The following is a 12,867-nucleotide window of genomic DNA, read 5'->3' as shown; positions in this document are numbered from 1 at the left end:
ACACAAACACACACACACACACACATACACACACAAACACAAACACACACACACAAACACACACACACACACACAAACACACACACACACACACACAAACACACAAACACAAACACACACACACAAACACACACACATACACACACACACACACACAAACACACACACACACACAAACACACACACACACAAACACACACACACACAAACACACACACAAACACACACACAAACACACACACACACATACACACACAAACACACACACACACACAAACACACACACACACAAACACACACACACAAACACACACACACACACACACACATACACACACACACACACACACACACACACACATACACAAACACACACACACACACACACATACACACAAACACACACACACACACACACACACACATACACAAACACACACACACACACACACATACACACACACACACACACACACACACACAAACACACACACACACACACACAAACACACACACACACACAAACACACCAGCAAACGTCTCAGAAGAGAGAGTAAACCTGAAAAATTACCAACCAAACCCGAAAGGAGCAGTTTATAGATGGAGTTCTTGGCAAAATTATGATGTGTTCATCACTGTAAAATTTTGTTCAATCAGGATCAAGAATAATAAGGAATTTTATGTTAATCAGGACATGTATATTTGTACATTATGTACACACACAGACCTATATGCACAAACACCAGCTCTCATACTGATTCTTCTTCTAAGCTTTTCACTAGCCTAGGTGCATTGTAAAAGAAAGATAAGCAAGGACAGAATCATATTCTACCTCTAACTTTAGATCTTTGATTTTGTAAAAAGAATTGCATTGTTTGCCCCAGACAAACTTTTGCTGACATAGAGTTTCATCTGTTATTAACCAGAGCATTCTAATGTAGTCAATTTCATGTTACCATCACAGTCAGCACACATCAATTGCTTGTGCCTGTATAGTAACAGTTGTAGTCTTGTGGGAATGGTAAAATTGTAAAATAAGAACATTAGGTGCATGCATAAAAAGGATAAGCCAACAGTTTACAGCTTTTACATTAGTGTCCTCCTTACGTTTCCTTTATTTTTTTATTAGAAAGAGATGAGCTTAAAGTCAAATACCCAGCAAATGCCTGCCATTGCTGACCTTTGAGCCAGAACAAATTAAATTTAGCTAATCCTCAACCCTTCCTATTGCAGAGAAAGGCAAGGTCTGGGAGGAGTAAACCAAACACTTATTTTTCTTCTGTAGTTTTAGAAAAACTCTACAGATGCTGGAAGACCAGGCATAAATCTAGTGTCAAGCAGTCCCCCAAAATCATTGTTTTCAGCAGAGTTGCACAATTTTTACAATAACACAGGTGATGAAAATCTTGAACCTGTCCTATTTATGTACAGATTATATTTTCAATATCACCAGGATAAACTTGCTATTCTTAAACATTGCCTGGACCAGGTCTATCCTGTTATCCTTACTTTCTGTTGCTGTAGCTGCACTGGCCTTTTAAAGACAGAACTCTTCATTAAACAGTGAAGCACAGAGTTAAAGGAAAAGCATTTCCATCTCGTTTCTCTGAAGTGGCTGACTTTGAAGTTCTGTAGTGCAAAAGATACAGTTCAGACTGGAGTCAAATACTCACCACAGGAACTACTGTTCTTACAATAGCAGAGGGTGTGTTACAATGGAGATTTGCTGAATATACAGACTTTTTGAACACAGTCAATATACGGTGTTCTGTTAACAAGTTGATCTCTTCCTGGAGTCATCCTTTAGATCCTTTATTACAGGAACTAGTGCAAAAGAGTTTGACTGAAACAGGGTAATTCTTTTGACAGATGTGATAACAATAACTATATTTTCCTTTTTGATGCAAGGTTTTTGGTTTCACTTCACATATCTGTATTAAGGGATTTTTTGATGGGCGTTTTATCCTACTACTAGATCTTAAGTGGGGATCATTTCGTAACCAGTAGTATTTCAACCTGACAGAAACAGCAGAGAAAAGCTGAGAAATAATAAGGCAGGCTTCTACAGGCATATCAAAAAGTTCCTTAAGTACTTAATAACTGTTAGAAAAAGGATGCAAACCACACTGGAAGATGCCTGATTTTTATGCTCTAAACTGTTAGCCAGTTAAATTTTCCTAATGAGGGGTGATATAGAGAAGTTCTGGCCATGTTTCCACAGATATTTCCTTAAGGAAATGTCTCTAATCACTGAACCTGTAGGGAATATTTTAATAATAATATTTTAATAAGACAGACTCCCCCTCTAGCATGATCTATCAGTAAATGACAGTGTGATGTTAGTGTTATTTCTCACAACAAAGATAATTTGGAATTTCTGTAGAAAAGCAAATTCACATTCCTAACCTTCCTCTAATCTTTCTGTCCCTCCTCAAAGAGCCCATGTCCACTTTCCCATTGTCCATTTTTCCTCTCAAGTCCACTCCAAGTAAAAAATATTTGGGAAAAAGGCCCTCTATTTTTTTCCCACAGTTTTAGTAATTCTTAACAATTATAGCAGTATATTGACTTTAGTGTATATAATTTATATCCCATTTCACTGTTAGTTGGATAATTTCTATCTGTAAGGGAGTCTAAAATTGCCAAACCCACTTAGTTTTACAATGCACGTGTTCATGCACTCGCACACACACTCATTTCTCCATACATAAATGTACACATATACAGAGATATTTCTTTTTTCCATTCACAGTTCCATACTGAAATTCAGAATATTTGAAGAGTCAAGACAGAAGAGAATTATTCAATCACTGGTAAGCTAAGACACAAAATGGCTGGCCCAAACTCATTCAGTGCACTTCAATTTCTTTTTGACTAGCCTGTATCACTTCAGTTTTCTTCATTTGGAAGCAAGCATCTTCCTCTAATTTTATTCTGCTAGAAGAGGTGGGTTCTTTTGGAAAACTGGAAGACAGCCACCAAATGAACAAGCAAACTGTAGCTACAAAGAGAAATTTGATCAATGACAACCACTCCTTAGGAAAACACACAGTTGCCACCCATTAGTACCACGCAGGAAAACTGACTGTATGAAAGTAACACCCTTAGAATGCTGCAAGAATAACAATAATGGAAATAATGCATACTTACCATTGTAGCATCAGGAGTCAAAGAAAAAAAAATAGAAAAAAAGTATGTAAACAAATTTAAGAGCTGCCACTCACAACACATTTTTTTTTCTTGTTCATTCCTGCCTCAGCTGTCAGAGGCTATTTCTGCTTCTCCAAAATTTCCTCCTAGCTTATGAGGAGTCAGTCACATGTGTCTATCCAGTAAAGAAATATATTTTGGGTGCAGAAATCTCCAGTATGATTGAGAAAAATACACTCATAATATTACTGTGGATCATTCAAAGTTTTGTAGCATTTTAGGAAACTACCTATCTAAATCTTAAACACTTATACCCTGCAAGTTCAGTCATGATCTTTCTCTTTGTGAAGGACTATATATATCTGTCACAACAATGGCTCTGAAAGTATGGGACCCAATCCTATATCCTTTCAGTTCTTCAAGTTCCTATTGAGTGGAAAGTGAAACAGGAATTTTTCTGTGATGATGATGCTGGGAATTATGCTGATGACAATTTAGTATCTATTTTCATTCTTTGTATGTCTCCAAGGAAAGCAGAAATTATGTGTTTTCCCTCTGCTGCACTGCTAAGTTTCTTGAAAACAATTTGTTGTGGAATTCTACTTGTTTTTTCCTGGGAAGTATGTTTTGTTAGACAAGAGTTTTGGACAAGAGTGTGTCATTAAATTTCACCTCACTTCTCATAAGTGCTTTCATATGTATCCATTTTGGTTTGTGCTGATAGAAAGAAGAGACAAAATTCGTCAAGCAGTTTGACAGAATCAAAGTATTGTACTATTTTTAAATTTATATTTGTTTTCAATGTACAGTTCCCTGTATATTAACTCTGCATGTACACAAAGACATGGTTAAAGATATATAATGGTTTGCTAAAATACAGTATTACATGATAACAAAGAACATCACCTGGCTTAATAGACAGGCACCTGCTGGTAACATTTTGATATAGATAGACATATGCTTCCTCCTTTGGCAATATAAAAGAATGAAATACAAATTAGGAATGGTCTTTAGCTGACAGCAATTGCCAAAAATACTATTATTATCCTATCCTAGCCCATTATTTTGAAATGGATAGATTAGGAAAATATCACAGGACAATATTAGTCTAAATACTGATGTCCTGACGCACAATTGCTCTGCAAATGAGATTAAGGGATTCTGTGCTCTGGCTTGTAAACACTTAATTTCTGATTAGATGACTGGAAGAAACTGTTATGTTCAGAACAGTTAACTGGAAGAAACTGTCAGAGTGTTGATGTTTTCCAGGGACTGTGGCTCCACAATGCCCGTTAATTCTATTTAGTTTTGTGAGAAAACAAATGGGTTGTGTATACTTCTCTGGGGAGTTATGAGGTTTCCTTGCTATTTTGCAACTTTTCTTACAAAATTCACTGACATATAAATTATACTGGCACATAAAAGGCATAAACAGGACTTGATTTCATATGGTGACAAAGGTGTCCAGTAGCTCTGAAAGTGAAGCTTGCTGACTTCTCCAGTTTGTAAATCAGAAGACATCTAGAAGAAAGAAGGAGGTCTCTGTTTAAAAAATCCTGTTTAAAATCCTGCATCAGTTTCTGAGAAAAGCTATTGAAACATCTATCATCACACTAAAGGCACCTTTTTTGCCTGAACACAGATTTATAAAGCACTGAAATGGTATTCATCAAAGAAGCTGCCAGAAAAAGAAGAAAGTAACTTATCAAAACTAATGGAGACCCCAAGTACAATCCAATTCTGAGCTGCATTTAAGGGCCTGAAGTTACAATACAGGAGATCTGAATAACAAAGATTCAGCTTTTTCTGTGGGATGTAGATATCTTTGATACCCAAAATCTGGATGTTCATTACAAGCCAGCATACCTTTTCTGCCCTACCTTCTTTAGCAATTTAAAAATAATCTGGCTTCAAGTTTATTGCTTTCTGTTGTCAGGGATATATAGCAAATGTGATATGGTCTTATCTACTAGAACATAAGATACATGCCAGGTTATGGAATTGGAATGCTTCTGTGTGGAATTGCTTCTGTAAGAACACTTACACTTGAGGGTATTGCAGTAATTATCCATTCCCAGCCACTCCGCAAGGGAACAGCTAAACCAGGAGGTGAAGAGAAGAAGCCATGTTCTCTATCTCTCTTCCACTAGAAGGAGGCAAACATAGAGGAGCACTGCTTCTCTCTTGGAGCACCCTTTGGCTACCAGCCACGCTCTGACTAAAGTGAGCTACAATGTATAAAGACTTCACTCACTGGATCACACGGTTTTTTCTACTAATCCAGTACACCTTAAAAAAAAAACCCCAATAACCAACCCTTACGTACTTACTTGCTTCCTATAGTGATTCCAATAGTTACAGCTGCTGCAAAGTGTGTGCTGTCTATTACAATTATCTTGACCTCAAGAAAGCTAAGAAAATAGCAAAGGATTTTGTTCTCCACGGAGACTGTATGATACTTGGGATGTTTCTCATTAAAGAAAAGGTACACGTTTTAAAACATGTCAGCAGCTGCAAAGATCTGCACCTTAAAAAAGTTATATTTAGAAAGTGATGGATTTGCTTGTAAAGGAATCACTTAGGGAGAGCCTCAGTGTAGCTTTGAGCTAGACCAGAGGATGAATTAGTTTTGTAACAACAAGACCTACAAGAGGGTTTAGTATTAAATATTAAACATTTCTCCATTAAAATCCTGAATGGAAATCTGTGTATGATGGATTGATTGAAGTAAATAATCATTCATGTGGCCATGCACGAGATTTTAATTTGTATTTCAGTCTGGAAAAACACCTTGCTGCTGATGTTAGTTCCTGGAGTCTGACAGAACACTGCTGAACACACAGGTGGGCATCACCCTATGCTCAAAGTATAACACCTAGCCCTTGGAGGACTGGAGGAGAGGAACCCCTATCTCACCATGGATGACAATTTTTTGGTGAATTCTTCACCTTTTTGAGAGCTGGAACGACCAGAGCACGCAAACACCTTTTTTTTTACTTTCTAGAAACAAACAATGGCAAATTAGTCAAGAAAACATTAGGGGATGTTTCCTATGTAACCGTTTGTGAAGCCATTGCTTTGTCATAGCATTCTAAAGGTTATTAAAAACATCTTTCAAAAATCAACTTTCTTTAAAAAGAGGCTGATGTGACAACATTGTCAGCAACTACTAGCTCCTGTAGACAACTTTGAAGGCCAAAGGGAACGAAGTCTTTGTAAATAAAAAGGCCTTGAGAGACCAAATCTTAGAGTATTTTAATGGAAACTGGGTGTCTAGGTCACACAATTTGCATCAGAAGAGCCCAGCTTCTGGTCATTTGGTGCCTGTGAACTATTCCAAGTCCCTTCCTCCCTAAATCCTATTAACTCTGCAGTTTTCAGGATCTCTTCCAGATAAATCAGTTTTGAGCTGATCAGCATTCCTCTATTAATAGTTTCCAGACCCATGCTGTAAGAGTACAAAAAATCTGAGCAACTCAAGCCAGAAAACTTGTAATGAGTTTTGTTTTGTAAGACATGGCAAAATGGCAGTAGCATTAAACTGAGTAGCAGGAAAGTTGGTCTGACAAGCAAGAAGAGTCTCCTACCTTTAAATTGTTTTACTCGGTGTAAATAGAGATGTCCCCACTGATTCACTTGGATATGTGCTCACCAAAGCCAGTCCTCTTGCTACCAGGACATCTGGCTGCTTTTTGCCCATTTATTCTAGCACAAGCAGCTGACTTCTATTGATGCTCCTCAATGTGCCAGTGTTGTGAAACCCTTTGTTATATATCACACTTTCTCAGTTACGTCCACCAGAAAAAACCTCTGTGGTGGTTCCCAATAATGGTCTTTCCCTTTTGTTTCTCCAAAAGGCCACATAGACTACAGATGAGTTTCATCTCTTCTGGTGGGCCAGCAGTAATGGAAATAATGTTGAATCACTGTGTGGGTAACACATGGGTAACTAATAGGCTAAAATAACCACAGTTGTGTTGTCTCAATAATGAGATGGATGAAATATTTTCTTGAGTTGGTATTTCTTTCACATTTTTTCCAAAGAATATATTTGTAAAGGTAAAGACTGAGATAATCCTTAAGGTATTTCAAGCTTCAGTTTACCAACATGCTCATCCATCATAAAAGCCGACCACTGTTGTCAAATGAGGTGTCTTAATTTCTGCTCATCCTCCAAACTCACAGCTGGTACCAGCTCCCACTGAAGAGTGGAGAGTGACTGAGGTGGCAGGCAGTACACAGTGAGAGTGTGACACTTGCAGGGAAAAATGTAAAAAGGAAGGAGACCATTGCCATACCCCTTTCTCAACAACAAAACTGTAGATTGATTCATCCCATTTGAAACTGATCTCTCTCTAGTGCAGTTACTTCTCTCACATTTCTTTGCTTGGAGCAATGTTGTGAGCCAGGTGACAGAAGTTTACTCAGACTATATGGGACTGTACTTGGTATGAACCATAGAATCCTAAGCTCACAGAACATCAGCTAGAAGGAACCTCAAGGTTCGCTTGGTCCAACCTTTCTTGGCAAAAGCACAGTCCAGACAAGATGGGCCGGTACCATCTAAACCTTAAAAAAAAACCTTACTAAAACTCAAAAGTTTCCAATGTTTGGGCTATGGAGATTAGGCCAATGGCTTATTGCTCCCATTATGAAAAATTTTCCTCTTGTAGCTAATTGCAATATCCCAAGGAGAAACTTGAACCTATTGCCCCTCATCTTTTCTATGTAACTCCTTGTAAAAAGCAAGTCTTCATCTCCTTTATAGCCACCCTTCAAATATTGAAACATGGTAATAAGGGCTCCCCTAAGTCTTTCCTCACATGACAGGCTTTCCTGTCCTCTGATCATCTTTGTGGTCATTCTCTGGACTCTGTCTAGCCTTTCCACATCTTTTCTGTATAGCAGAGATCAAAACAGAACAAAATACTCAGTTGTGGCCTGACAACTGTGAGCTCTTCACCTCTGCTGGTGATACCCTTGTTGATACAGCCCAGGATTTCAGTCTTTCTTTGCTGCATCAGCACACTGCTCAATCTTATCAAGTTCAGTGTCCACAAGGACCCCTAGGTCCCTTTCCATGGAGCTGCTCCCCAGCCAGATAAGATCCTGGCCTGTACTGCAGTCCTGTATTATGTTTTCCCAGATGCCTAATTTCACAACTTGACCTTGTTGAATTTCATGTGGTTCACTCTTCCAGCCTATCCAGGTCTTCCTGCAGAGTGGCTGTCTGTTTCACAGCATCCACCCCTCCACTTTAATATCCTCAGCAAACTTCACCATGGTAGATTTGATCACATCTTTCACATAGTTATGAAGATATGAAACAGTGTTGGGCCCAAATCAATCCCTGGGGAACCCCAGCTGTGCCAGGTTGTTGATTGGAAAACAAGCCATTTATCATCCTGCTCTGAGTGCCTCCTTTCAGCCAGTTCCTCACCTTATGGACCATTTGTCCAGACCACAGTGGATCAGTTTCTGTAGCCAAAGGCTGTGGGAAACCATGTCAAAAACCATGGAGAAATAGGAGTAGACAATGTCCACAGCTGGCCCTCCTTAGTCATAGAAAGCACCCAGTCTTACCAAACATGATTTGCCCTTGATGAATCCATGCTGGCTTCCCCCAGTTATGTGAGTCATTTGACTTTTGATGGGTCCCAGGAGGATTCATTGTGTAACTTTTCCAGGGCATAAGGTAAGACTGATAGATCTATAATTTCCTGGGTCATGGTGCAGTGGCATTAGCTTTATTCCAGTCTTACAGCCTCCACATCATCTCAAATATCATGGAAAGCAGCCTCATAATGACACTAGCCAGCTCTCCAATACTCTTGCATGGATATGGTCAGGCCCTGTGAATTTATAGGGGCCAAGCTTCTGTAAAAGTTCATGTCCCAGCACTCCTCAACTGATGGTGGGTCTGTGTTTTTATCAATCTGGGTTTTTGTTCCCAAGATTTGGGGCCCAACTGTTCTGGTGATGACATTGTTAAAGGAGCAATTGAGAACTTCTGCCTTTTCAGTGTTCTTGGTGATGAATTTCCCTCACATTTAAGAGAGGGTCAATATTTTCTTTCTGTTTCTGCTTGCTGTTTACATATCTTGTGTACCCAATGAACCATTTCTTAAAGTTTTTGACATCTCTGGACAATTTTTAAGTGTAGATTTTGGTTCTCTAACTTTATTTCTACATGTCTTGACAATGTCTCTGTAGTTCTCTTGGTACTTGTCCTCTTTTCCATCTCTGGTAGGCTTCTCCTTTGGTTTTGAACAGATTCAAAATCTCACAGTTTAACAAAGGGTATCTCCTGTTCCAGCTACTTCCCTTAGCTTTAAAGAAGAAACAGTGTACTCCCAAGTAGATTGTATAGAAGGCAATATCAGAGCTACTGCCATTTGAACATACAGCTCTGAGGGCTTATCTAACCCTGAAGTATGGATTTTATTAACATGGATTTCATGACTGAGTCTTCATCATTTAATGGACAGTGCCAGAAAACTGTTCAATGCAGTTACATAATGTTTCACTACTTCAACATGGCCCCTGGTTCATGGCAAATATTGCTCTCTCAGGTGGTTACCAGGAAGGCTTTAGGAGCTACCAAAAGCTGATTCACTTGTCTTTGAGGTTGGGAGAATTCAATACTATGGATGTGATTTAGCCTATGGATGTAACTTAGCACTGTTATTCATGTATAATTATCTACATGCCTAATCTGAATAAATTTCACTATATGCTCCATCCATTCCAAGGTTTGTTGTTGCCTTTGGTGTTACTAGTATTGCACATCCTCAGAGTGATGCTCAAGACAAATCTACTAGCTTTCTCCTTCAAGTCATAGGCTTTTGTTCAGCCTCTGCTGACGTGAACACTAAGCATAAACTAAAGGGGAATTGCTCAAAATCTTTGCAGTTTGCTTAAAACACCCTGACTTGGAAGCATGGTCTGACTGCTTGGGTCTGAACTTCCATTTCCTAGAGGATTTCCTCTAGGTCCACCCAGCCTTCCCACTCCCACCCCACTCCTGGTGTTTTCCATCCAATGGAGCTGATGCAATGGAAGGACTGCAAATTTTCAGCACTTCTCCTCCAATCCACTCACATTCTACTTCTGCTTTGCTACTGAAACAAAAAGGGACAGTGTCAAGGAAGATAAAGCAAATGCACAAAGAAGACATCTGTGTCGGCAATAAAATAAAAAAGTAGTCTTTAATCACCGGTTCTGTCTAAAGTATGTGTCAGGTGAAGTATATTTGTTTAACATAAAACCAGCTACACTAATATTTTGACAAAGGAAAAGAAATGACTGCTGGGTGATGGTTCTGTGGTCCAAATTTCTAAATACAAGTGAGTAATCTGTACCTTCAAAATGGTATTTTACATCATAGAACACTTATTTAAGTAAACAAAAATACGTCTGTAAGGCAATTTGCTCTTTATTTCTGCTGTCACATATATAGCAAACAATGCCAAAGAACTTCACAGGGGGGTTACTTGTCCATTTAGTTTGAGTTTCCTCTAAATGAAGGTATCTTAGTCTTAAGAATCTAAAGGATGAGGATTAGTGGCACTGAGCATATTGATGCAATGCAAACTAGTAAAGTGTAAGCTTAACTAAGTATCATATAAAGGAAGTTTCAATAGCAGGTGTCTATTTTTAAGCAGGGCTGTTAAAGAATTCTTTCACAACCATAAGTAATATGTAAAAGCTTTATTTGTAGAAGCTAGATCTGTCCAGTCACAGACAGAGACTATTGTTTTTGTATGCTTTGCTCTCATGACAATATTTATACAGAAAACAATTACAGTATCAAACTACACATCTGACCTCCAACCAAATTGTGTCTGCCGTGCCAGACAAAGACAAATGGAAACCTATATTCAACACTCCTAGTAGAGGGCAAGGGCTTAAGTGACTTATTACTTGAAATTAATAGGATAACTTGCGTGCTTTTTAACAAACAGCAACTTTGAGAGTGATACTGTGGATGGAAGATTGGTGGAGATGGATCTCATCATCAGAGATCCCTGCTTGCAGGTAAATATTTCTGAAGATGAAATTAGATCAAGAAAAAAACCTGACCTTTCACATAATTTTCTAAACAAAAAACATTAACAAATCAAAATCAAAACTCATAGAGTTTAAAGCTAGAAAGTGCCGAGCTTCATAAAATCCAGTGTTGACCCATGAGATTCCATGGCAAAATTTGCATCCATGTCTGCAGGACAGTATCAAGTTTTACTGACCTTTATTCTTTATATTTCAGTAAATTATTCTGCACCTTGGAGAATGTTAAAACCACTTAGCTGAATTTTCCAGACCAGAAGAATTTTTCTCAAAAATGTGAATATGTATGAATATATCACAGGGCAGTAACACACTGGAATACAGGAGGCAGTGGAACATGCTGCCAAGAGAAGTGTATGTGCCATCTCCAGGAGCGTTCAAGGCCACAAGTGTTAAGTTAGGGAAGACAGTTATGTTTTAACAGCACTAACATGCCAGAGTAATTTTATGTTCTCCATTAGTCTTAAAGACTCTCTCTGGGAAGGTTCTTAACATCTGGGGACTTCCTGTTTGTGCTTCTTTTCTGTTTCTAGAAAAAGACATTTGCATGTTTTCCCCTGCACATTTTGAATACTATAGTTTCCTGTTACAGAATCATAGAATGGTTTGGGTTGGAAGGTGACTTAAAGTTCTAACCCTCCCTGCCATGGGGAAGGACACCTTTCACTAGACTAGATTTCTCAACCTGACATCCAACTTGGCCTTGAACACTGCTGGAAATGGAGCAGCCACAGCTTCTACAGGTAAATAGTTCAAGTGCCTCACCACCTTCACAGCAAAGAAATTATCCCTCATAGCTTATTAAAACCCACCCTGTTTCAGTTTAAAGCCATTCTCCCTTATCCTAGCTCTGTATGCCCTTGTCAAAAGGTCCAGCTTTCTTGTAGAGCCCCTTCAGGTACTGGGAGGCTGCTCTAAGGTCTCCCTGAAGCCTTATTTCCTCCAGGCTGAACATCCCCAGCTCTCTCTGTCTCTCTTCACAGAAGAGGTGCTTCAACTCTCTGGCCATCTTCATGGCCCTCCACTGGCCTTGCTCCACGCATTCACTGTAGTCAGGTTAGATTTCTCCCCAAAACAATTTAGAAGTTTCCTTTTGACAGCAAGACTTTCTACCAACAAGCCAAATTTCCCTCCTTCCCCCGCTTAATTCGAAGGACCTTAATGCTAAATGCAAAATATGCCATAGCAGGTCCATGTGAACCACCAGACTAGAAGCCTTTTAGGTGCTTGGGAGGTGAACAGCTTGGTGTAACCCACTTGGCCCATGGACCTGTTTTTCTATTTTTCCCTGAAATATTAACTCTTTCAGGAATAACAATCCTCATATAGTTCCTCCAAAGCAAAGTCTCAGAAGGGCATAAAATTAAATATTAGTGGGGGGAAAACGTCAAAAGTATGAGGCTAGTTATAGACTACTGTGGGGCTTGAACCCTCAGATTAGTAGTCAAAACATACTGGAGGAATTTGCCAGCCTCAAGACAGACTCTGTACTTGAAAAGTGGGGGCAGGTTGTCTGAGGAAATCCTTCAAGTATCAATAAATACAAGGGCATAAACCATCCTGGCATCAATCTGAAGCAAGACAAATACCAGGACCCTCTGGATAAGACTGCTGTTTCTAAAAAAACTTCATAGAAGAAATTTTAAAATA

General features: G+C 38.9%; 1 long non-coding RNA gene across 1 annotated transcript in view; it reads right to left on the bottom strand.

Moving 5' to 3' along the window:
• Positions 1 to 4,625: 4,625 nt before the first annotated feature.
• LOC111922472 (uncharacterized) overlaps positions 4,626 to 12,867 on the bottom strand; it is a 30,992-nt gene continuing 22,750 nt past the window's right edge. Inside the window, exon 3 of the long non-coding RNA XR_015281010.1 lies at positions 4,626 to 4,671. This is a non-coding gene — a long non-coding RNA (uncharacterized LOC111922472). The remainder of the gene's footprint in view (positions 4,672 to 12,867) is intronic.

This window comes from Cyanistes caeruleus, chromosome Z (assembly GCF_971803275.1).
Source record: "Cyanistes caeruleus chromosome Z, bCyaCae1.hap1.1, whole genome shotgun sequence".
Taxonomy (NCBI): Eukaryota; Metazoa; Chordata; class Aves; order Passeriformes; family Paridae; genus Cyanistes; species Cyanistes caeruleus.
This window is presented reverse-complemented; position numbering and strand designations above follow the sequence as displayed.